This window comes from Lactuca saligna, chromosome 6 (genome assembly GCF_052625555.1).
Source record: "Lactuca saligna cultivar CGN05327 chromosome 6, ASM5262555v1, whole genome shotgun sequence".
NCBI lineage: Eukaryota > Viridiplantae > Streptophyta > Magnoliopsida > Asterales > Asteraceae > Lactuca > Lactuca saligna.
Genome location: NC_136422.1, coordinates 33,798,415 through 33,824,541, shown reverse-complemented (window position 1 = coordinate 33,824,541; position 26,127 = coordinate 33,798,415). Strand labels below are relative to the sequence as shown.

Sequence of the window (26,127 nt, the reverse complement as noted above, 5' to 3'; positions counted from 1 at the left end):
TTGTCGTAACAGATAAGATAAACAAGAAATTGAAGCTTTCAATCGAATTCTGTATGCACTTTGAACCGCTTCATTTCCATTACCAAAAGCAACATGTATTGATTTCTTTTTACCATCTCTTAAATTCACATATTTCTCATAAGCAAGGCTATGAGCACTTTTAAGTCCACCAACATGTTTTTGTATATCTATCTCGTTTATTCCATGACCGAAATCCGCCATTAACAAATGCATCTCCAACTGCATTAGCTTCAACTTCATTCTTAAACAAGTAACAAACAAAACAAAAGGTTGCATCTTTGTAAATACTATATTCAAGCCAATACCTTTGTTATACCAAGAAATTCTAAACCGACGTGGACATCCAATGTCTCTTGTAGGAAAGGCATACGTTTTTGGTTGACAATGTTTTTTAAGAATGTATGCTCTCCTAACAGCATTTCGTTGATTTGGAAGATAATCCATAATATTTTTTCTTTTTTTTCCGGATCATGAGGAAGAAGTTCAACATCATAAACTAATTCATCATCCTCTAATGATATAGTACTAGCATCTGAACCACCCAAATCTGAATCAATTGGTGAAGAACATTGAGTGTCTTATAATTTCATTTTTTTAAACATAAATTGTCGAAGATCGGGTTGTTTTCCCTTTGATTTTTTTGATATGGATGGATTACTCATTATTTTAAATAAACCCTAACATATAAAATTAAGAAAATAAATATTCAATAATCAATAACAGAAGCACTTATGACACAAATTAAAATCATATTCCTAAATATAATTTTCTGAAAGCATAAAACAGAAAATAATTTTAAAAAACATAAGAAGTAAAAACATACCTGATGTAAATGCCGATCTGTCTTAGTTTGTTGCGACTTGCAAACTTGGGATGAATTATTTGCACTTGCCGACAAGGGTATGAAACGTCAAATTAATGAAATTGAAACGTCAAATTGGAATGGAAGTTATTAGGCAATTAAGACCCACAATAAAATTTTTTGGGCTCAACTACGTATGGATTTAAATATATAATCAATAGATAAAGTTTTTACGAGTTTTGTATTTATTTATTCCATATCTAAAATCTGAATATGGTATAAACATTTTAGTTGGGGAATGGGGGTAAGCATGTTTATAAAAAAAATTATATATAATATATAAATTATTTTTTGGGATGTTGTAGTACCACAACGCACCAGCTGGTTCCGCCACTGGTGCATGTTTGGATGAAAGCCACAAATGTTTGATTTCTTTAATTCTGGTTGTTTTTTGCATATGGTATTTCTTATATGTTTTTGGTTAGCTTCGATTAAATTTTTATATTTCAATTTTGTTGCTTCAATTTAATGTAATTGATTATCGATTATACCTCCCCTAAATTTCATATATCTTACATTCTTATGTACCTATTTTGTGCGCGTATATACAAAGATTTGTTGGTTTTATGTAAGGATTTTTTTATATAGATTTCTCAACCGTCGGCCTCCAAGTCCAAGTTAGCCAAACAAGTAAAGTAAGTTCTAATGTTTAGTAATTGTTGGAACTTTGTTCTATAAAATTACAATATGAGACTTATCCCACATTGGTGGAAGAGGAACCTTTTTCCCACCTTATAAGGCTTGTCTCACTCATTTATTTAAATGAACCAAGTAATGAGTTAAGCAAATTGGGTTTGGGTTGTGGTGTTGGGCTAGTAGAAGGCTTAGATTATTAAATATTAATGGTCAAAGATAGGGCCTTGGGCCTTGGAGCTCTTCTTGACTAAATAATATTTTTTTTAATATATAATCCGAAATTAATTAGTCCTTAATTATTATTAATTTTTTTTTGAATTTAGTACAAAACAAATTCTGTTAAATAAAGGATTAACTGTAGATAGTTTTTGGCAGTTAATTTCGGTTGGTGGTTTACAATCACCATTAGAAGCCTATAAATGAAGGAATTTGGACAGAATTTGAAGGCTAATGACACACACTTTCTCTCAAAAATCGTTTATCTTTCCAAAGGGATCATGGTGAATTTCGACAGTTTTAAGATCTATTCTTGAATTGGATTGTTGTATCCTCAAGACAGACCCATTCCAGGGAAATTTCTGTCTTAGGACACTACAAAAGCAGGCCTCAATCTCTACAATTTCGTGGTTATATTTCTATGTAATCATCAAACAAGTATGTTTTCTGTAAATTTGGTTCTTGTATATTAAATATATCTGAATTTAGTTCGTTTTATTTTAATTACTTTGTTGATTGTATACTTTTGTAATAACATTCTAAGATAGAAAGCAAAGAGTGAAGAATGGATCAAAATTCAATCATCAAAACACATGTGGAAAAGCCTGAGAAATTCAAAGGCTCAGATTTCAGGAGATGGCAACAGAAGATGTTGTTTTATCTAACAACTCTTCATGTTTCCAATGTTCTTACTGATGATTCCCCATCTCCTCCTATTGGTATAACCACTGCAGAAGGAACAACACCACCCAGTGAAGCCCAATTAGCAGAACATCAAAGGGTAGTGGAAACTTGGAACACAAATGAATATAATTGCAGAAATTATATTCTGAATGCCTTGGATGATTCTCTCTATGATATCTACTCCACCATGACTACTACAAAATAGATATGGGAATCACTGGAAAAGAAATACAAAACAGAAGTGGCATGTTCCAAGAAATTCGTGATTGGAAAATTCACGAATTTCAAGATGGTGGATACCAAATCTATCCTCAAACAGGTGGAGGAAATTCAAGTCATTGCACATGATCATGAAGTTGAAGGTATGGGTATAAACTCTAACTTTCTTGTTAGTTCAATCATTGAAAAAATTCCTCCTTGGAAGAATTTCAAACTATATCTGAAACACTTAACTGATGACATGAGTTTTGAGCAACTTGTGTTGAGAATTCGTGTGGAAGAAGATAACAGATTGAATGAGAAGGCGGATGCAAATTCATTGGAACCAAGTGCAAACTTTGTTGGAGAAGCAAGTACTTCAAGGACAAAGTACAATAACAAGAAAGGGAAGCAAGGCTCCAAAAACTCTTCCAAAGATGGCAGAAATCATGGCCCTAACAAGAAGAATTCTGGTTTATGCTATGTTTGTGGCAAAATTGGACACAAGGCCAAAGATTGCAGATTCAGGAGGGGTCAAAGGTCCTGTTTTTGTGACTGCATTTAGTCCATTATGCATGATAATTGTAGCTGTGATGGGCTCCATTATTCTAGCTGAGCAAATGTACCTAGGAAGGTATCTTTTTCGGTTCATTAATTTGGTTGGTAGTGTTAACATGAAGTAATGATAAGCTAGCTAATTAATTAACATTTTTCACAGGGTTATTGGAGCCATTGTCATAGTTGCAGGGCTTTATCTGTTGTTTGGGGTCTTAGCAAGGACAACAAGCTTCCATCTGTACATATTGACGAGAAGATAATAGCACTAGAAGAACAGATGCCGGGTAAAGAATGTGAAGAAAGTCATTATCATAAGGTCATAACCGTGAAAGCCTCAGATGGAGTTGCTTCTGTCTAGGAGTTTGTGATGATCGGAGTCGGATGAATGGATTAAGCTCTTAATAAATTTCATGCTCTAAGAATTCTCATGCATCTAATAAGTGTGTGTCAAATGGATACCACTATTGTTAGTATCTCACATGGACTTTCCATTGTCATCCATATTACCACATGTTTTATTAATGTTATAGAGTCTGAAAAATCCCTTAATCAAAGTTTTCACGTAGTGATGAAGCGTTATTATCATCACTACTGAAATCTGATCAATTGATTAGGCATTGTTATCGTTATGTTTGTTGAAGGTACCCATGGGTGCTATTCTAATACCGTGTCGTTAAAAATCAAGATTCTTGTATTATTCTTTCTAAAAGATATATATGAACCAATTGTTATATAACCATTATTCTCCATGTTGCTCATATACCAACATCTTTAATTTTAGGAAGAGACTCGAAGTCGACTGATGATTAACCAACTAATAGGAAGAGACGGCTCACCTAAATTGTGAAACAATTGATTTTAGGAAAATCAAATTTGACCAATATCAGTACGTAGGAGCACAAAGTTTTTGACCACATTTTAAGACAATTTATTAAAAGAAAAGTACTTCGGTAACAAATTATTAGTGTACATATAGTCGTTATAGCCCATTATCATGTATAGCCTATAGCCTTGTATTAGCTAGTTAGCCCATCTATTTTATGTAGCCCATTATATTTTGTATATATTACTACAAAGTCCAGATTGTTTAATATCTGAAAAAATTAGTATTAAGTGCAATTATTACCCAAATTGATAAAAGTATCTCTATATATATAAACCAGAAACTTAATTAGATCACCTAAAACAATATGCCCCTTCAATGTTTTTTATTGATTATTTTAAGCTACTAGATCAATTTCGTTGAGGTCATCATAACAAAAGGGAACTACAAATACACATTTGTTACCGTCTAAAACCATTTTTCCTCCAAAAAACGGATTGCTCTCTTACTATTTCTCTCCGATGAAGATAATATCAAGTGCCGATGATCTCTCCACTTTCTGTCCATGTTCTTCCTTCTCAAAATCAATGATCATTAAGTCATCTTATTATATATAACAAGTCACTTATCTTCTCCATCAATACATCTTATTTGACGTGTTTGTCACCAACAACTTGAAATTGAAATTGACTACCAAAGATTATTTCCAGTGCCTTTTTCTTCTTCTCAAGTTACGCATTCTTTTTAAATTTGCTAACATAAAAAAAAAAACTACCAATGAACAGTTGTAAATAGTTCGAGTACGTTGTCAATTTCGAATCACCAAATATTTCAAAATGCAACAACTTTCAATCCAGACAAAACCTATTTGAACTATGATCATATATTTCAAATTATGTCATTATTTATTAATACATAATATTTTTTATTTTATCATATAATTACATTCGGTATATTTCACTTTATACATTTTTTCATATTTAAAAGTTACATCACAATTATTACCAACACAATGATTGAACTTATCTAATTATTATTTTTTCAAAAAAATGTGCTACATTTCAAGAAAATAACACAACAAAAACGACAAGCAAGAAACGAAACAAATCAATCTAAAGGATATTCTTTTTTTTTTATTTGAATGAAGATTTTATATAGAACCCAAGCAATACTACTATTCGTTCTCAACCTTCCTTCGGTTGTACTGATAAGGTTGATTACTAAGGTATGTTATCATCTATTTTGTTAATATATCCACTTATATATTTTTGCACTTAATTTTATAAATATTAATAGTCTTATTAATAATTTAAATTATGTTTATTTTGCAGCACCAAGAAAAAAGAAACAAACATCTATATCTTATAATTCAGTTGGTCAAAATGATGTAAGTATTGACACCCATACTAAATGTACTGTCATAAGCAAATTTACTATTTCTTTCTATTTAACATTTTAAATTTCCATTATCCATTGAAAATTATCATTTCAATATGTTATCACAATTTTTCATATTATGTTTATAATATATATTATGTGATAAGGTTTTTTTTTTCTTTATAGATTATTTGGATTTTGGTGATGCTGTATACGTTTGCTCTGTATGTAAAGCTAGAGTTTGGAAGGGAGAAGCAATAAGAGGAAATAAATATTTAAGGAAAACCTCTTATTCCATATGTTGTTACAATGGAAAAGTAGAATTACCAAACTCGGTTCACCTACCTCTGTTATTGCTTGATTTATATAGCGAAGTTATTGAAAAAAGTCAGAACTTTATAAAAAAATATTTGTAGGTACAATATGATGTTTGTATTTACATTTATGGCTGATAAGACTGATCATGTCGTTAACTCTGGAGGTGGTCCTTATGTTTATCGAATGCATAGACAAAATTATCATATTGCAAGCAGCTTTCTATCAGAGCAAGGTGAATTACCGAAATTTTGCCAGTTGTATGTATACGATACTGATCACGAGGTTGACAACAGATTCAATACATACGAGTATGTAAATACATTCTATCATATAATAGCATTAAAAACACACAAAAACACACAAACACACACACACACACACATATATATATATATATAATTTTTATTATGTCTCATAATATTTATATTCATGATTTTTTTCCTATTAATGTAGTTCAAAAAAAGTCAACATCTCATAATTCAAGGGGGAATCCTTTTTCATTGGAGTTCTTGATTGTTCATGAGCTAATGGGTTTATTGGATTTTATAAATCCAGTAGTTAAGCAATTTAGAATGGAACGTGATCGATTTTGAACGAATCCAACATAGCGTATTAGGCTTAAATTGATTAGGACAAGAGAAAAGGACGGTAGACAGTATAATCTTCCAACCACAAGTGAGGTTGTTGCATTTATTATAGGAGACAATGACAGTTCCAATTAACAAGAAATTGTTTTGGAAACTCAAAGTCATCAACTTCAACGTATTAATGAGTTGCATCCGCAATATCTTTCACTTCAATATCCTTTATTGTTCCCTTATGTCGTACTTGGATTTCGATTGGATATATTACATCGTGGTGTTGAAGAACCAAACTCTAAAGGACGAATAACACTGATAATGGGAGAGTTTTTTGCTTATCGTATGCAACAGAGAACTGATGAAATATCTTTGATATTACGTTTCAGAAAACTCTTCCAACAGTTTTTGATTGATTCGTATACAATGGTTGAAAATGACCGGCTTAATTATATTCGGTTTAATCAACCAACATTACATATTGCTCCTTATGGAGACTTGGCCGAGGCTGCTCAAGAAGGAACTGATGATGCTTCTGCGACGGGAAACCGTATTATTATTATGTCTTCTTTTACGGGTGGCAGTCGTTACATGCAACAGAATTACTTAGACGCAATGACTTTGGTTAAGTGGTTTAGTTATCCTGATCTTTTTTTACCGTTACATATAATCCTAAATGGTCAGAGATAATTAGATACGTTGAATCTGAAAATCTTAAACTCAAAGACAGTCCCGATATTTTAACAATAATATTCAAAATAAAACTTGATTCACTAATCACTAGACTTAAGAAAGAGAAAATTTTGGGTGAAGTCGATGGAGGTATAAATCTAAAATCTCATTATTCATTTTATTTTATTTTGATTTTATAATATCATGCGTTAACCAAGTAACATATTTACATCATACATTTATATACGATCGAGTTTCAAAAAAGCGGTCTTCCACATTGTCACGTATTCCTATTTTTTGAAAAAAAAATATATAAATTTCGAAATCCCGAATATATAGATCGCGTTATATGTGCTGAATTCCGAGGCATATCAAATTTTTTCTAACAACATGATACATGGACCTTGCAGCAATGATTTTTCATTTATGCCATGTATGAAAAATGGCAAATGTTCTAAAGGATTTCCAAAAGACTTTACAAATAATACGTATATTGACGATGATGGTTATCCAGTTTACCGAAGATCCAACAATAGAAACAATGTCGTGAAAAATGGAGTTTCTTTGGACAATATGTATAAAAATTAAATTTTTATTTATATAAATGTTTATTTCTTTATAAATGCTATCTTTTATAGGAAATATATGTTAGATGATCTTAATTTTCTTTATGACATTTTTTTTCTTTTTTCAGATATGTTGTTCCATATAATAAGATAATTTTGAAGCAATACCAAGCTCATATGAATCTTAAGTGGTGTAATCAGCTTGGATAGATAAAGTACCTTCTTTATTATATTAACAATGGTCCAGACAGGATCACCACGTCTTTTTATGACGCCAAAAATAACAAAAAAACAACATAAAGAAAATAATGATCAGGTAATGGCATTGACCCCATCGAAGATAAAAAATAATGATTAGGTAATGGCATATTGGTATTTGCTTAAGACTCATTCCAGTCTTGAATCTAAACATCAACAACTGCATTCAAAATAATGATCCGTCCAGTCTTGAATCTAAACATCAACAACTGCAGTCAAAGATAAAAATTTTCCATTTCGTTTTCAACGTAGGCAATTGCCAATAGCAGTTTGTTTCACTGTGACCATTAACAAAAGTCAAGGAAAATCATTATCAAATGTTGGATTATACTTGCATAGACCTGTCTTCACCCATGGTCAGTTATATGTAGTTGTTTCTCGTGTAACAAGAAAAAAAAGGTTTGAAGGTACTCATATGTGATGAGGAAGGTCGTTCAACTAATAAACTAAAAAACGTTGTCTACAAAGAGGTCATGTAACGTTTATAGATATTTATCAATTTCAGTGTTTCTTCTTCACATTTCAATAATAATAATAGCCATAAACTTTATTTTGTAATTATTATGTGATATATATATATATATATATATATATATATATATATATATATATATATATATATATAATATATATATATATATATATATATATATATATATATATATATATATATATAAATGTTTTTATATTTTTTAAATACGTTTAACGCGGGTTATAATCTAGTATATTCTAGAATAATGAAAATATATTATAACAGAATGAGAGTGTATTCTAGTAGAATACACTCTCGTTCTTCATGTTCAATGCAACTTTGTTGTATTTTTACTGAGTGGGTCCATAAACAAAACATGAACCCGTACATGAAAACTAGATGCGAATTCATTCTGAAAGAATGTTATTGTTGATATTAATGATGAATTTAATTAGTTTTTATAAAAAGAGAGTTATAATTATAGATAGAATTTAATATATATATATATATATATATATATATATATATATATATATATATATACACAATTATGAAAATCATTTAATATCTATCTTTATTTAATTAAATAATTATTTAATTTTACTAAATTTCTATTGGTGCATCCTAGCATACGATAAATGTAAGAAACACATGAACCTAGCCCTATATATATATATATATATATATATATATATATATATATATATATATATATATATATATATATATATATATCGATTAAAACTATAAGTATTTATTTAATTCACAATTGCAATATCTTAAAACATTTATCAGAGTATCATTAAAAGTTATCAAGTGCACAAGTCCCCTATTGATGCGACGGAATCAAGTCGTGCACCTCCTTTAATATAAGAAAACCTAAAACATGTAAAGCACAAATCGTAAGAACAAAGCTTATTGAGTTCCTCAAAATATCACACACAACACAACACAAATAAACAACTATGTGTTATTAGCAATCTTGGGGACTATCGGCAGTCCTATTAGGCTAACAGCACGCCCGGTGGGTTATTAGCAACCCTGGAGACTATCAGTAGTCTTAGTTACATATAAACATCATAACACAATAATAACAGCTAGACCCAGATTGTCATCACACATATAGCTATTCTACCACCTAGACTTATACAAACATGCAAGAGTCACAAATACAACTAGCATCCTTTATACATAATTTAGTGATACGACATTGGTGCCTTTGACTCACGAGCACCGGGAGAAGACTTACTTGAATCGAAGAACCCTGAAACACTAAAACACGATCCTTTCTCTACACTGCTTGCACCCACAAATCCACTAATACCAGAACCAAATAAAATCTTAATTAATAGCCCAAAACCCTCATGCTTAACCTAAGGTTAAACTTGGTCAAAAAGTCCAAGGTCAACGAAAGTTAAAGTCAACAAGTCAAACTTCAGGCTGAGTACATGTAGCATACTCAACTTGTACTCTTGGCGTACTCACCGTCCTGGGACAAGACTCCTCACTAGTACGCGTAACGTACCCAAAGGTACGCCCACCGTACTCGGCCAAAAGGCACTTTTCCATTAAGTGTTTAATCTCATAAGCCTTTTCATCCAACACTTAGATCTAGTCCGACAATATCATTTTAAATCATAAAGTTTCCCACCTTTATGACTTTCCATCTCTAGAAAAGGTCCAAAAGCCAAAACCTTAACTTATTAATCCATTAAGACATCATGACACTTTTATGGAAGGAATATAAGGATCAAGATCACATTTTCATGGATCCTAAAAGCTCCATAATGGATTAAGTATCCAACTTTATCCATTAGAATGGTTCAAACCACTACGATCTAACCTTTAAGTATCAAAGGGACCAAAAGGGCATCTTTTTCAATTTAATCCATTAGGTTCAAGTTTTCAACCTTCAGATCTGAATCACAATAATGTTTAGATGGATAAAGTTTCCAACTTTATCCATAAAATGGTCACAAACTTTCAAGATCTAAACTTTATTTACTAAATTACCAAAAACTCATAACATTTAAAACTAGCTAGATCTAACAAATGCATCATTAAGATTCAAACTTCATACCTTTGGAAGAGAGATCAAGGTGAACAAAGCCTGGATCTACAAGATTCAATGCAATCAACACTTCTCCAAAGAGTTCCTTCTTCTCCAAGGTGCACCATGCACACTCCAAAGCACTCAAAAATACTTTCTTTTAGCTCACAAGGTTCAAACTAAGGTTAGTGTTTCAGGGGAGGATGTTGTAGAGGTGGAGGCTAAGAATGGAAAGGTTTGGGGGTGGGGTTAAGGAGCTTAAATAGGGATCAAACCATGAAAATAGGGTCAGGGAACTGATCGTGTACGCCTAGCATACTCAGGATGCCTTAGTACACCCATTGTACTCCCACATGTACGCCCAACGTACTCAGCTTAACCCAAACCATCCAAGCTTCAAACGGTCATAACTTCTTAGTTTCAACTCCAATTTTGACGATTTTTATATCCACAGAAAGGTATTGAGGAGCTCTATAACCCTATCTAATTACTTTTGACTTAAAAAATCAAACCAAAATCCATAATTCATAAAAGAAGTCTGAACACTACTTTCTAATTTTACTCTTTGACTCCAAAGCACAAACCGAACTCTTAGATCATACAATCTACATTCCCCACATACAAATGGGTCTACATCTCTCGTTACCAAAACCCAAAGCCTTATGATACTTGATCTTCAGGTCACAACCCCAAATTATGAAACGACCCGAAACATGGTGTTACAACTCTCCCCCACTTAAATTAAATTTTGTCCTCAAAATCATTCCTTACTATCTCTTCTATCGAATTGATAACAGTCCGTTCTTACTACCGTCGAACCCAAAATAGCGGAAATCACAAGCCCGAACGAAGAATTAACCTCAACTTTTCTCTAAGCCCATGAGTGGCCAACCGCTACGACTGAAACTGAAAACCCTAATCGATGTCTGATTCCCAGGAAGGAAAAACCACTCGAATCCATTTCCCTATGGTTAGTTACTATTTTTGGATTATTAAAGATGGTTACCAATTATTATGTAATTAGCAATTTGAGTCCAATTTACTAATATTTTCACCAATTCGTGTACTACCATGTATGGTCGGTCATATGCAAGGAAGCACAGAATTAGATATTAATTATAGATGGGCTATGTAAGATTTATCTAAGCAAACACAATTATGGTCCCAATTATTTTCTCCAACACAACTAAATTTGTTACTTTTATTACTTGATCTAGATGTTGTCACTCCTCGCTCTATCAATTTAATAGCCACTAAATCACTAGGTAAACAAGTTTATGTAATTTAATAGACATGATTCAAATAAGCAAACCGAATGTGATGAGTTGATCTTGAAATTCTCCTTCTGTAAACGCTTTCTCCTTCCAATGTATGTTTTTCGCAGGTTTCTGCTTTTCAAATTCATATATCACAAAATATCTCTACTCCAAAGCTTCTTCAATCGATAATACAAAAGGTTTTATATATTTTTGCAAAATACATGGCTCACATTGTGAGATAGGGGTCTCACATCGTGACCTAGATGTTTATCTGTATTGAGCAAGGATTCTGACTTTCTGCATACTAATCTTCTATAATTTCACACATCATGTCATGACCTTGAGTTGTTACGTCGTGATACCGTTTTTTCAACTAAAATCTTCTTCTTTTAAGCTCAAAACATCCAAAGTGCCAATCCTTATCATTTCTGGCCCATATTCTTCAAGAGTGTCTTTATTAGCTGCAAAACACAATTTAATTCAATAAGTACCACATATCTTTGCAATTAACCAAAATATTACTTAAAATGTATTAAAATATTGCCTAAAATGTGTATAAATACGACAATATCAAAATACCCCACACTTATCTTTTGCTTTCCCCCAAGCAAAACTATTGTTTTAAGTTAAACTTTCATCACCAATATCACATAAGAAAATCCATTTTGAACTCAGCCATTATACCAAGACCTCAATGCACATATTTGTGTCTAAGTTTCCTAAAATTTTCCAAATCCTAACTACTCACAATCCTTATGAACCTTCACCCCTTAGTTTATACGACACTCATTTTTGCAACCCTCTGAATCCATCCTCAAAAATCTTTCTTAACCTCAAGGTATTTTTGGTTAAGCTACCAAGGCATACATAATCTATAAAGAATTACAATTTTGATACCAAAATGGAGCTCTTTGGAATTCTTCTCTTCTTTTATATTTTCTCTTTTATTTCTTTGAATTCTACACCTTTTTGTTTGATTTTTGGTATCTTCAATTTTTTGATTCTTCAGAATTTTGATATTTTAATCTTCATACTTTTATAGCTCCAAAATTCTTACAACTTTTTGTAACTTTTTTTAATATCTCACTTTTTTCTCTAAATTCCTACATGCTTAAGCAAGGAAGCTTAACTTCAACCTTTATTGGTTAGAGATATTTGCTTAAGCTAGCAAATATCTCTGATCATGGCTGCCTTGCGACTGAGCACATCGGTCGGGTGGTAGAGGATCTCACAATCATAATTCTTCACCACATCTAGCCACCGATACTGCCTCATGTTCAGATTCGGCTGATCCATGAGGTACCTCAAACTCTTGTGGTCTGTGTATATGGTACATCGAAACCCATAGAGGTAATTCCGCCAAATCTTGAGGGCAAAACTAATCACCCCCAACTCCAGATCATGTGTCAGGTAGTTTGCCTCATGAAGCTTTAGCTGCCTCAAGGCGTTGGCGATAACATGCCCCTATGCATCAACACCGCACCCAAACCTGAAATGGACGAATCGTAGTATACTACAAAATCCTCCACGCCCTCTAACAGGGCTAGGATCGGCGCCTCACATAACCTCTGTCTCAATGTCTCAGATGTTGCTTTCTGCTCAGGCCCCTAGCGAAAAACCACGTATTTTTTCGTCAACGGGGTCAAGAGTACGACTATCTTGGAGAAGTCCTGAATGAATCTCCGATATTAGCCTGCTAACCCCAGGAAATTCCGAATCTCATATGGACCCTTTGGAACCTCCCATCTCATCACAAACTCTACTTTGGCCGATTCGACCAAAATCTCGTTCTGGTTGACAAGGTGCCCAAGAAACTGCACCTCGTGCAATCAGAACTCATACTTGGAGAACTTGGCGTATAAGCTCTCCTTCCTCAATGTATCTGTCACCTCTTTCAAGTCCTCCTCATGCTACTCCCACATCTTGGAATAAACCAAGACGTCATTAATGAAAACTATCACAGACCGATCCAGCATCGATCTACATATGCGGTTCATGAGATCCATGAACGCGACAGGAGAATTGGTGAGCCCGAAGGGCATCACCACGAAATCATAGTCGCCACAGCAAGTCCAGAAAGTAGTCTTCTGTACATGCTTGTTTCTAACCCTCATCTGATGGTAGTCTGAACGCAAGTCTATCTTGGAAAACCAAGATGCCCCCTGTAGTTGGTCGAAGTGATCATCAGTCCTCGGGAGTGGGTAACGGTTCTTCACTATTACCTTATTCAACTCCCGGTAATCTATACACATCCGATGCGATCCGTCCTTCTTCTTCACAAACACGATCGGGGCTCCCCAGGGTGAACTATTCGGCCTAATGAATCCCTTGTGTAACAGCTCTTGCAATTGTGTAGACAGCTCCTGCATCTCAGGAGGAGCCAACCGATATGATGCCTTGGCTATTGGAGCCGCACCATGGACTAGGTCGATCCTGAACTCTACCTGTCTCTTCGGAGGTATCCCAGACAACTCCTCTGGGAATACGTCCGAGTACTCTCGCACCACTGGTACCTCACTCACAATCACCTTACCCGCCTCTCGGGTATCCATAACGTAGGCATCATATCCTACACAACCCTACTGAAGGTAGCGCCTAGCCCTTGCTGCTGAGCATAAAGTTGGTCCACACTGTGGCCTCTCGCCCAAAATCACCAGCTCTCCCCACTTGGGGTCCAAACCCGTACCAACTGTTGCGCACAGTCGATCACTGCCCCATTAGGGCTCAACCAATCCATGCCTATGACAACCTTGTTCCCACGCAACAAAATGGGAACCAAGTCTACTAGGTAGCGCTCTTCAATATCTTCTCAAAACACAATCTCTGAAAACCTCTGATGCCCTCACTGATCGGTCGTCAACAATATCGACCTCTAGAGGGCAATCCAACATGCCCGCAGACTCAGGGAACCTCTTGCTAAGTGCAAGGAAGACAAGTGATCGGGTAGCTCCCGAATCGAATAACACCTGGACTGGGATATCGTTCACATGGAACGATCTTAAACAACACATAAAACATATACATAAATATCATAGACAACATATAATAAGAGCTAGGGAGAAGAAAACATACCCGTCACCATGTCAGGTGCGGCACGCACCTCCTCGCCGGTCAACTAGAAGGATTGGCTCCTCACCAATGGAGTATCTGTCTTGCCCTGTCAGCAATCCGTAATCTACAGGGTCGATGGATCTGTCGCTGCCACTAGCACTGTTGGACTAGTCTCGGGCAGTCGGCCTTTTTATGGCCCTTTTGATTGCAATGGAAGCAAATCAGGTCTTATGTCTGAAAGGTGGGGGTAGGGGTAGTACAATCCTTGACAAAGTGCCCAGTCTTGCCGCACTTATAACAGCCCGATGACCTTAGTCTACAAACCCCCCCCCCCCCCCCCCATGTGGGTTGCCGCATTTCCCGTAGCGGCTTCGGTCCTGATGACCCTTCGACCTAGTCAGATTTCGTGGGTTTCTTCCACGAAACCCCAGTAACACGTCCCATCTCTGCCTTCCTCTTCCTGAGGTGCTCGATATCAATCTCCTTCTCCCTATCCCTCACACTCATGTCCTCCAATGTGGGACATGTTGAGTAGCTGACATGTTTCCGAATGTCAGCCCACAACATGTCGTGGTAGCGGGTCTTCCGTATCTCCTCATCCCCTGTGTACTGAGGCACCAATAAGGCACTCTCCATGAGCTTAGCAGTAATATCTGTCACCGACTCAATCATCTGCCTCATTTCCAAGAACTTTCTGGCCAGCTGCTGAAGCTCCACAGCTGGCGCGAACTTGGCCTTGAACCTGGTCACAAAATCCGACCAAGTCATGGCCTCAATGGCTGAGGCTCCCAGTGAATCACCAACTGACTCCCACTAATCTCTAGCTTTGTCCCTTAAAAAACTGGTAACATACCAAACCTTCAACCCCTCAGGGCAGAAGCTCGTCAACTAAGCAGACTCCATGTTTGCAATCCATCTCCTGGCAACAATGGGGTCCTTCAACCCCTAGAATTCTGGTGCACCACGTCCCCTGAAGTCCTTGAAGGAGAGTATGTGTGTCGTATCCTGGCCAGATGCCATGTCGCTCCTGAACGCCCTGAGGCGATCCTCCATCAGCTCGATAATCCCTTCCTTGATCAACCCGAAAATCACCGGGGTCGACTCAAGGATGGTTCTCGTGATCTTTGTCGTGATGAACTCGCGTATCCCCTCATCAACTAGCTTGGAACCTGAACCGAACCTGATCTTGACCCTGATCTCATTCCTCCTACTTCGTGACGCGTAATCACCACCATTCTGAAACAAAATACATAAGTTTTAGGGTGAAATGACCATTTTACCCCTTGGTCTAATTTTGGGCCATACCCAAGGCCCAATTCCATCTTATTTTTCCCACCCCACTATTGGCCCATTAAAGGCCCACTAATGGCCTAATTCTTCAAATGTGCCTTTCACAAACCCAATAAATCCTTAGTCCCAAAATAAATAGTTCAAGTGGCTCAATATGACCCACAAGGCCCAATACTCTAAGTCTCAGTTCTAGGCCTAGAAATCTGCTCCACAGTAGGCCATGAGACCCAACTATCAAGGCCCAAAATCCCAAGTCCATCTTATTTTTCCTAGCCCACTATTGGCCCATTAGAGGTCTACTAATGGCCCAATTCTTTAGATGGGCCTTTTCATAAACCTAATAAATCCTTAGTCCCAAAATAAATAGTTCAAGTGACCCAATATGACCCAAAATGCCCAATACTCAAAGTCTTAGTTCTAGGCCTAGAAATCTGCTCCATATTGGGCCATGAGGCCCAACTATCCAGGCCCAAACTTCTAAGGCCCAAAATCCCAAGTCCACTACTCTGCATGCGTACGCGTGACGTACCTGGCACGTACGCCCAACGTATGTTGCCTTGACTATAAATGGAAGTTGACCTAGTATGCGTTGCGTACTGGCCAGCTTCCTCGGGGCTTCATTTGTGACTTAATCCAATAAGTCCTTACGTCCAGAATGTAGTTCCAGGTCCTTTGAGGCTTCCTAGTCCATAAAGTCACAATCTTTATGTGCTTGCATGCATGGTTGGGGTCAAAACATAATTTTTGGCCCTTAATCCAACTTTGTGTCCTTCAAACACTTGCATGGTTGTGGCTTAACCATCAAGGTCCGATTTTTATTACTCTAGGTGCTTCTAAGAGCCCAAAAGGACAACTCTTATGTTCTGAAACTATCAAGACTTAAGCATCCTCAACAATGGAGTCCAAAAGTGACATAAAACACCCCAAAATCAAATCTAAACATGCAATGATCAAGTTTGAAGCTTGATACCTCAAGTGAGTTAGAAATGGTGCTAATCTCCTGGATCTACAAGCTCCATTTGAATCATTGCTCTTTCTTCAAACTTCTTTCTCCTCCAAACACTAAAGAAACACTAAAATACTCTCAAATGGCTTCCAAATCACAAAGACACAAAAATATGAGCTAGGGTTTTTGTGGTGGCTATCTAAGGGTGAGAGGGAGGCCGAACCAAAGGCATAAGGGTCTTTATATAGGGATCAAATCATAAATTTTAGGGTTTTAGAATCTACACAGGTACGCTGCGCGTACTCCTGGTACGTTGGGCGCACGTACATGGCTTCCGCGATCCAGTCTCTTGAGTACGTTATGTGTACACGGAAAGGTACGCTCCGCGTACGGTGTTTCTTCAGCCCACTTACAAGGGCCCAAAGGTTTAAGCCCAACCCTTTTAAGACTATTAACCTCATCTAAATATATAAGATAGCACCTTATAAATTCCGGACATTACACGTATAATGATATCGATACTCACAAAATTTGAATATATCCAAATAACTATCCCTTTTTGTTTTCTATTTTTTGGGCTTATTTTTATTGAAAAATATTAAAATATCAAAATTTGTAATCGTTTGTTCTGTTTATATATATATATATATATATATATATATATATATATATATATATATATATATATATATATATATATATATATATATATTGATGCGAAACCATAAAATTCTATTTTTTGTTAAGAAAACTCATTCGAATTTAGTTTTTACAATTTTGTTTTAGTTTTTGGGTTGAAATCCATTGGGACTGTGTCTGTATCTGTGATTTATTTTCTTTTTTTTTTGGGTTAAAAACCATTCAATTTTTTGTATTTTAGGGTTGAGTGTTAAAATTCTTTAGCAATTTTGACATTTTTTATCATAACAGTCAAAACTTTTATATTTTAATATAAAAAACACAAAAAATATCTCATTTCAATCATTTAGACTAAAGTTATTAAATATTTATGGGTACTCTTTCTTTGGTTGGATTTTTCCATAAAAATGAACCACTCGCAAAAAGAATGATTATTAAATCAAGAAATTTATTATTTTACATTTTAAAGAAAAAAATAAGAATAAAGTGTTACAGGCGTCTCAAGGGCTGACAGGTAGACTGAAGTTGAAAAGTGTGAGACTGAAGTTGAAAGAGACGAGTGGTAAGGTCATTGCAAAATTTTACAAATGATCCTTGTAGTAAGTTGAAAATTATCATTTTGTTCCAAAAAAATTTAGACTAACATCAAAGGTCTAAAGTTTTTATTTTGTTGCGAGTTTAGTTTATTTTTTTTTTTAACTTTTCTATAATGATGGGTTTGCCCTTTCTATTTTAATTTTTTTATTTCTTTTATTTAATTTACCATTTTTCTAAATAAATTAAAAAAAAAAATCAATCTCACCCTTACCTATTACTAACCCACCCACCCACCCATTTCTCACTCTTAATAACTTCATCTATTTTTCTTTCTATAGGATCGCCATTAGTAGCCGGACCACCATTGTCATTGGAACAACCGCCATCGTCGGCCCACCATCATCGTCGAACCACCACCCCTTGCCAGTCTACCACCGGAGATGTCCTTACTCAACTGCCGCCCACTTCTAAGGATCTGTTCGTTGACAGTGGAGAAAATCGGTCGGACCACTAGCTCCGACAAAATCAACTACCCAGTGGGAAATAAGAGAGACGGATTAAGGAAACCCGTCGAACCTCTGTCCTTTTCATCGGAGCTCGACCTTCTCAACGAAACTCCACTCTTTGCATCACAAATCCAACTAAAATCCAAATCGATGAAGATGAAGGCACTAGGGATTTTGACGGCCACCATTACACATCCAACTCTGATTAGGGTTATCATCTTCAACCCCTATCATCTCTGCCACTACTAACCTCTGATATAAAAGTCGTCGTCACCTACAGAAAACCATAATCGCTGTGAAGCCATCGTCACTTTGATAACTATGGTTTTGTTGCCATCGGTAATATGCAACACTAGCGACGTCAAGTCGGGTTACAATGTTGTCTTCATCTCGTCCCTTCTCCAACAAAAAAACCTATGTAATCTGAAAACCTATCTTCGCCGATCTACAGAAAGATCTAACAAAACTACACACTCTGATTGGGGTTTTTCAGTGACTAGGGATTTCAAGATCTAGAAAGAAGTAGGTGGTGACGGTGGTCGGTCAAAATTTCGACAATGAAGGAAGATGGAGAGAGACGAGATTGAAAGTGGGGTGAAGTTGTCCGGCTTGTTAAAGGATTCGTGTGTAATTTGTTTTTTGTTTTTATTTTAATCAAGAAAGTTGTTAAATTAAATTAAAGAAATAAAAAAAATTAAAATATAAAGGGAAAAATCGTCATTATAAAAAAGTTAAAAGCAAAACTGGACTAAACTCATAACAAAATGAAATATTTAGACCTTTGGTGCTGATCCAAACATTTTTGGACCAAAGTGATAATTTCAGAGCTAACCATATAAACCATTTGTGTAGTTTTGTTAATATAAAAACAGTGAAAATTTTATTTTTAAGGTTTTTTTTTCTTTTTAACTTATTATTTGGTATTTTTTTAGTTTTCCATATTTTTCTCGAGTACTCCTATATACACGATAAATTCATTTATTAGCACATGATTGCACACCTAATTGTTAAATCAATCGGTTCAGGGGTGGTTCCACTATGGTATCCGTAGTGGCACCGACAATTCCTATTTTTTTCGGATACAATGTAAAAATTTTCGAATTTTTTATTTTTTCAAATATTGTGCAACTACGTACAAAAATGTACCACCTGCAACATTCATTACAAAATCTTGCGTCCGCCCTTGCAGTCACTTAAGGCCTTTATTAAATTTTAATTTAGACGTCTAGTATATACTATTCGAAACTTGTAATTTCCGTCTTATTTTTAAAGGTTATATATATATATATATATATATATATATATATATATATATATATATATATATATATATATATATCGGTTAGGTTCATGTGAGACAACCTAATTTTATGAGATCGTGAGACACATTTTTTTTTTTTTTAGTTAATTCAAGTTCCAAAAATAATATTTAAAAAAAGAATTTTTGGATTTTTCTATTTATTTTGCATTTTAAAATTATTTTTTAGAATATGTGCAGTGTAATATTCTATTAGAATATCTCACGTATTTTAAAAAAAAAAACGGGATTTTTTTTAATTTTTTTTAGTTAATTCAAGTTCCGAAAATAATATTTAAAAAAAGAATTTTTAGATTTTTCTATTTATTTTGCATTTTAAAATTATTTTTTAGAGTATATCAATGTAATATTCTATTAGAATATTTAACGTATTTTTCAAAAAAAATGGGATTTATTATTATTATTATTATTTTTTTAGTTAATTCAAGTTCCGAAAATAATATTTAAAAAAAGAATTTTTGGATTTTTCTATTTATTTTGCATTTTAAATTAATTTTAGATTTGGTCTCACGGTCTTAGAAAATTAAAATAGTTTCAAATAAACCTGAACACACACACACACACACACACACACACACACATATATATATATATATATATATATATATATATATATATATATATATATATATATATATGAGAAAAGGGAATATATATTACAACCTCACCTAAGCTTAGGTACTAAACCTCTTGAAAATACATTGTTTTACTGTATAAAGATTACGGTTAATGGATTCACGATTAATACTTCAAGATGTAAATTCAAGATCGACACAATAGGGTTTAGGGTTTAGAGTTTAGGGTTTAGGGCTTAGGGTTTAGGTTTATGTTTAGGGTTTAGGGGTTAGGGTTTAGGGTTAAGGTTTAGGGTTTAGGGTTTAGGGTTTAGTGTTTAGATTTAGGGTTTAGGGTTTAGCTTTAGTGTTTAAGGTTTAAATTTAGGGATTAGGTTTAGGTTTAGGGTTTAGTAATGTTCACTTGGATAAAGTAATAAACGATAATTAAGGAAAGAAAACGGAGATGATAAAATGATAATGAAAGAAAGAAATGTTATGGAGAATGATATATTTACCAAGTGAAACCAAACCGGGTATATTTAGCATGTTAAAACGACATATTTTAGAGATTTTGTACCTAAGTTTAGGTGAGGCTGTAATGTATATTCCCTATCCCCATATATATTATTGAAAGTTATTGGAATCATTTCTTCCTTTCCAAGACAACTATATGAGATCTTTCCGCAAGTGATTCGTGCTCCTCGCTTGACTGAAATCCTGTAAAAATTCGCGGGTTAAATAATTTGGTAGAGAATTTGATTCTCCTTTTATTTATGTGTTCAATTTTAAAATCAATTACCGATAATATAGCCTCCAAACGAGCAAAAACTTGTTTAGATACTAGATTTTTGATATCTTAGTCAATAATTTTTTTCCTATTTTGCAATCAATTCTTAGTAAAGATTCTTGATTTAATAAATCTTCTTGAAAGTTGGAAATGCATTTCACAATGGATAGCTTCTCATTTTTAATAGGGGAATAATTTTATTTGAGTATTATTCCATTTTTTGGAAGTGAATTTAACCAGTTCCTCTTTATTTTTAGGGAAGTGGTTTTTCCACGACAACTTTTAATCCATCCACTTTAAGTGTATTGCCATTTTTGCCCTTATTTGAATCTACAATCATGCCTAAATTGTTGTAAAGTGTAGACTACATTTTTCTTCGTAGATGCCTCCTATTTAAATTAGGTAAGCTAAATATTCTTTTTCTTCTTTTTGTCCACCCTCATTTGAACGATTAATATTTTTCTTCTTTAATCACTTTTAATAAACATAGATAAAACTATTACATAAAAAAAATAATACGATTTCAAATTAATGCATATCAAATTATAAAATTTGAAGTTGTATTTATTTTGTTAAGTGATTAAATATGTAATAATTCCATTTAATCAATATTTTTATAAAAAAATGTCAAAGAAGAAAAACTTAATTATTAAAATTTGGGTGAATCTTTCATTTCATCAAAGGAATTTAAGTGTTAAAAAGGTTAAATATAAAATGAGAATGATGTAACAAATAACAATATAGAAAAACAGAAAAGAAATTTAGTTTAGATGACTTAAATGTGATATGAGCATTTAATACCAAATCTTGATTTTGTACTGATATTGTATTAGAACCGGTACTTAATTTAAGCATATGAAATGGTAGTGTTCTAAAATCACGAAATTCAAGAGTCGATACTGATGCTAGTACTGAAAACTGATAATGTTAGTTTGGTTCGGTACTCGATATTGTTTTTCATTCATTCTGATAATCAGAATTCTCAGGTTTGTAACGGTTCGATATCAGTTCCGTCAGATGTTCAATCATAATCAAATATTCAAACTACCAACATGACATATCAGAGATCTCTTACAGTTGGAGAGCGGGTTGAAGTTGTATTCTTTTACAATTTGATATGCATTAATTTGAAATTTTAATATTTTTTTAAGTGGTTGATTATGTAATAGATTATCTAGTTAATATGTTTATAACCGGGAACATATCTACTTTGAAGGTGGGTAGGTCCTAGGACCTACCTATTTTGCTTAATATTAGTAATATTAATATAAGATATATATGAAAAAAATTGTGAACTATTTTATCAGTGTTATAAGACCTATTTTGTAATTTTTTGAAAAAAATATAAAATAAATACTTCAACCTAAATTTTATATACTATAATCCACTTAAAATAGTTCACTACGTCAATAGACCTACTTATTTTGCTTAATATTAGTAATATTAATATAAAATATATATGAAAAAATTAGTGAACTCTTTTATTAGTGCTATATGATCTATCTTATAATTTTTGGAAAAAAAAATATAAAATAAATACATAAACCTAAAGTTTATATATTATAATCCATTTAAAATAGTCAACTACTTCAATCTATTTAAAATTTATTCATTAGTCAATAGCCAAATCCATTAAAAAAACCCTTCATGAAACGTGATTATTTATCTACATCTCCTAACGCTTGACGCCTCAGAACGTTCTTGTCTGACGCCTCATAACGTTTATGTTGAATATTACGAAGTTATATTTAGTAGATTTTATTCCTTGTATTTATTTTTAGATATGATTAGAATTGATTTGAGATTCCTTTAATCTAGGATCTGATTAGTGTAGTCGGCCCTAAACTTGTTGTATATATTCCCTGTATGTTTTCATTTCAGTAAGAAAAAAAGCACAGAGATAATTTTATCTCAAAACACTCTTTTAATTTCCGCATGGTATCAGAGCTTTCATAGTTCTCTCGATCTTCATTGTTCAAATTTAAACTCAAGTCTTCACGATGACGGGCACATCTTTAAACTCTGAATCCAGCACAATCACGTCAGTACCAAGATTAACAGGAAATCCTGATACAACTCCTCCAACCAGTCATAAACTCAATGGTCAGAATTTTTTCCAATGGTCTCAATCAGTATTTATGTTTATGTGTGGTCGTGATAAAGATGGTCATCTTACCGGAGAAACTGTGGCTCCTAATTCTAAGGATCCAAAATTTAGGACCTGGAGAACCAGTGATCATTTGGTTATGTCCTGGTTAATCAACTCTATGACAACAGAAGTGGGAGAAAACTTTCTTCTCTACAAGACTGCTCATGAGATCTGGGAGGCGGCCAAAGAAACCTACTCAAGCACTGTAAACTCCTCTGAACTATTCAAACTCGAGACTAAGTTGTATGATTTGCGCCAAGGTGATCTTTCTGTCACTCAGTACTTTCATCTTCTATCCCGAATCTGGCTTCAACTAGATTTATTTGAGACCCATCCCTGGAAGTGTGTTGATGATGCTGCCAGCTATCATTCTGTGGTCAATCAAAAAAGAACTATCAGATTCTTACTTGGCCTCAATAAAGATTTAGGCCCCATTTGATATGCGTCTGACCGAGTCAAGTCAGACGTTTTTGGCTGACTCGGTCAACAAAATGTGTTTGATTATCCAACTTTGGCCATCTGACTCGGTAAGAAGTGTCTAACTGAGAAAGGAGTTAGGAGGAGGCTGACTGAGAAAGAAAGTAAGACTTTACAATAATACCCTTGGCCTTGGATAAAAACAAGTGAAACAGGAGGTTACAAGAATTAAACTCGGGTCCCCCTTATAAATATAATGATGTTTACCAGCAAGCTAAAGGGTTTTTTATGTTTTAATCTCTAAGATAATATATTTAATGTCTATTATGCTGGAAGTTTTTGTGTACATTATTATTATTATTATTATTATTATTATTATTATTATTATTATTATTATTATTATTATTATTATTATTATTATAAAAAGCATTAGGGTAAAATGGTCATTTTGCATCAGTCAGTACATTTACTCAGATGTACAATCAAACAGCATAGTTTCTTACTCAGTCAGAACTTATTACTCAGACAGACCTTTCTCAATTAGCACTTTCTCAGTCAGCAACTATCAAACGACCCCTTAGACGATGTTCGCAGTCAGGTCATGGGAACCCATCCTCTACCTACACCCCGTGAAGCCTTCTCTACTGTCCGTCAAGAAGAAAGTCGTAAAAAACTTATGATGCCCCAGTCCAATAATCTTATCACAGAGGGATCTGCCCTCTTCACCAACACTTCTACTCATCATGGTAAATCCCAGAAATCTCAAGGGCGTCCATGGTGTGAACATTGTAAAGTCCCTGGTCATTGGAAACATGGTTGCTGGAAGCTCCATGGAAAGCCAGCAGACTGGAAACCCTCAAGTGCTCATTTCAATAGAGAAATTAGAGCCAATCTTACTACTTGTCCCGAGCCTTACAACAATGAGATCCAGACTATCAAAGATCAGTTGGAGGCATTGACAAAGATGATGCAAAACAACTCAACCTCTGATTCAAACACCACAGGTACTACTGAATAGTCCACTGGCTTACTAGTTCATAAAGGTAAAATAATTTATGCTCTTCATACTTCTTATGGAAATGGCAATGCAACCTGGATACTTGATTCAGGGGCTACCAACCATATGACATCAGATATGAGCCTTTTCACATTTCTTCAACCTCATCACCAGTCCCATGTTCGAATTGCTGGTGGATCCTTTTCTCCTGTAAAAGGAATCAAATCTGTTACATTGTCAAATAATATCACTCTTCACTCAGTCCTTTTTGTACCAAAACTGGACTGCAATTTACTTTCAATAAGTAAACTTACACGAGACTTGAAATGCATAATTCGTTTTTCTACCGACTGGTGTGATTTTCAGGTGGCGGGATCGGGGAAGGTGATTGGCATTGCTAAGCAGAGAAAGGGATTATACTTGCTCCAAGAAAACTCACATTGTGGCTCAGAGTCTAGTAAAAGTTCAGCTTTTGTCTCTAATTCCATTTCATTTTCAGATTCCAGCATACAAAATAAAGTCATGTTATGGCATTTTCGCCTAGGTCATCCCAACTTTATGTACTTAGCTAAGTTGTTTCCTCAATTATTCATAAATAAAAAGCCACAATTTTATCAATGTGAGGTTTGTCAGTTTGCAAAACACACTCGAAATGTTTACCCTAAAATTGAGTATAAGCCCTCAAAACCTTTTTCTTTGATCCATAGTGACATATGGGGACCCTCACGAGTCAAAAATCTTAATGAGGCTCGGTGGTTCATCACCTTTATCGATGACCACACCAGAATGACTTGGACATATCTCATGAAAGAGAAATCCGAAACATCTACTATTTTTCAGTCATTCTACAATTTGATTCATACCCAATTTCACTCAAAAGTTCAAGTCTTGAAAACTGATAATGCTCGTGATTATTTCAACACCATCCTTGGACATTACCTTACAGAAAAAGGCATTGTTCAGATAAGTTCTTGTGTTGACACACCCCAACAAAATGGGATGGCTGAGCGGAAAAACCGTCATCTCCTTGAAGTATCTCGGGCTATTATGTTCACTAACAACGTGCCTAAGTATCTCTGGGGAAAAGCCTTACTCACTGCTACATACCTTATCAATAGGATGCCCAATCGAGTGCTAAAGTTTCAAACTCCACGAGATGTTCTGTCAAAATCTCATTCCCACATTCTTTCATTTACATCAGACCTACCATTGAAAATATTTGGGTGTACAACCTTTGTCCATATCCAGAAACAACAACGGTCAAAATTAGACCCTCAGGCACTCAAATGTGTATTTCTTGGGTATTCTTCTCGTCAAAAGGGCTATAAATGCTACTCACCACTCACTCGGAAAATGTACACAACAATGGATGTTACATTTTTTGA

The 26,127-nt window shown here is 34.4% G+C and overlaps 1 long non-coding RNA gene across 1 annotated transcript; it reads left to right on the top strand.

Moving 5' to 3' along the window:
• The first annotated feature begins 3,156 nt into the window (after positions 1 to 3,156).
• On the top strand, positions 3,157 to 3,859 carry LOC145001685 (uncharacterized). Its single transcript, XR_013661686.1, has 2 exons — positions 3,157 to 3,251; positions 3,336 to 3,859. It is a non-coding gene; the product is annotated as an uncharacterized LOC145001685 (long non-coding RNA).
• The last annotated feature ends 22,268 nt before the right edge of the window (positions 3,860 to 26,127 follow it).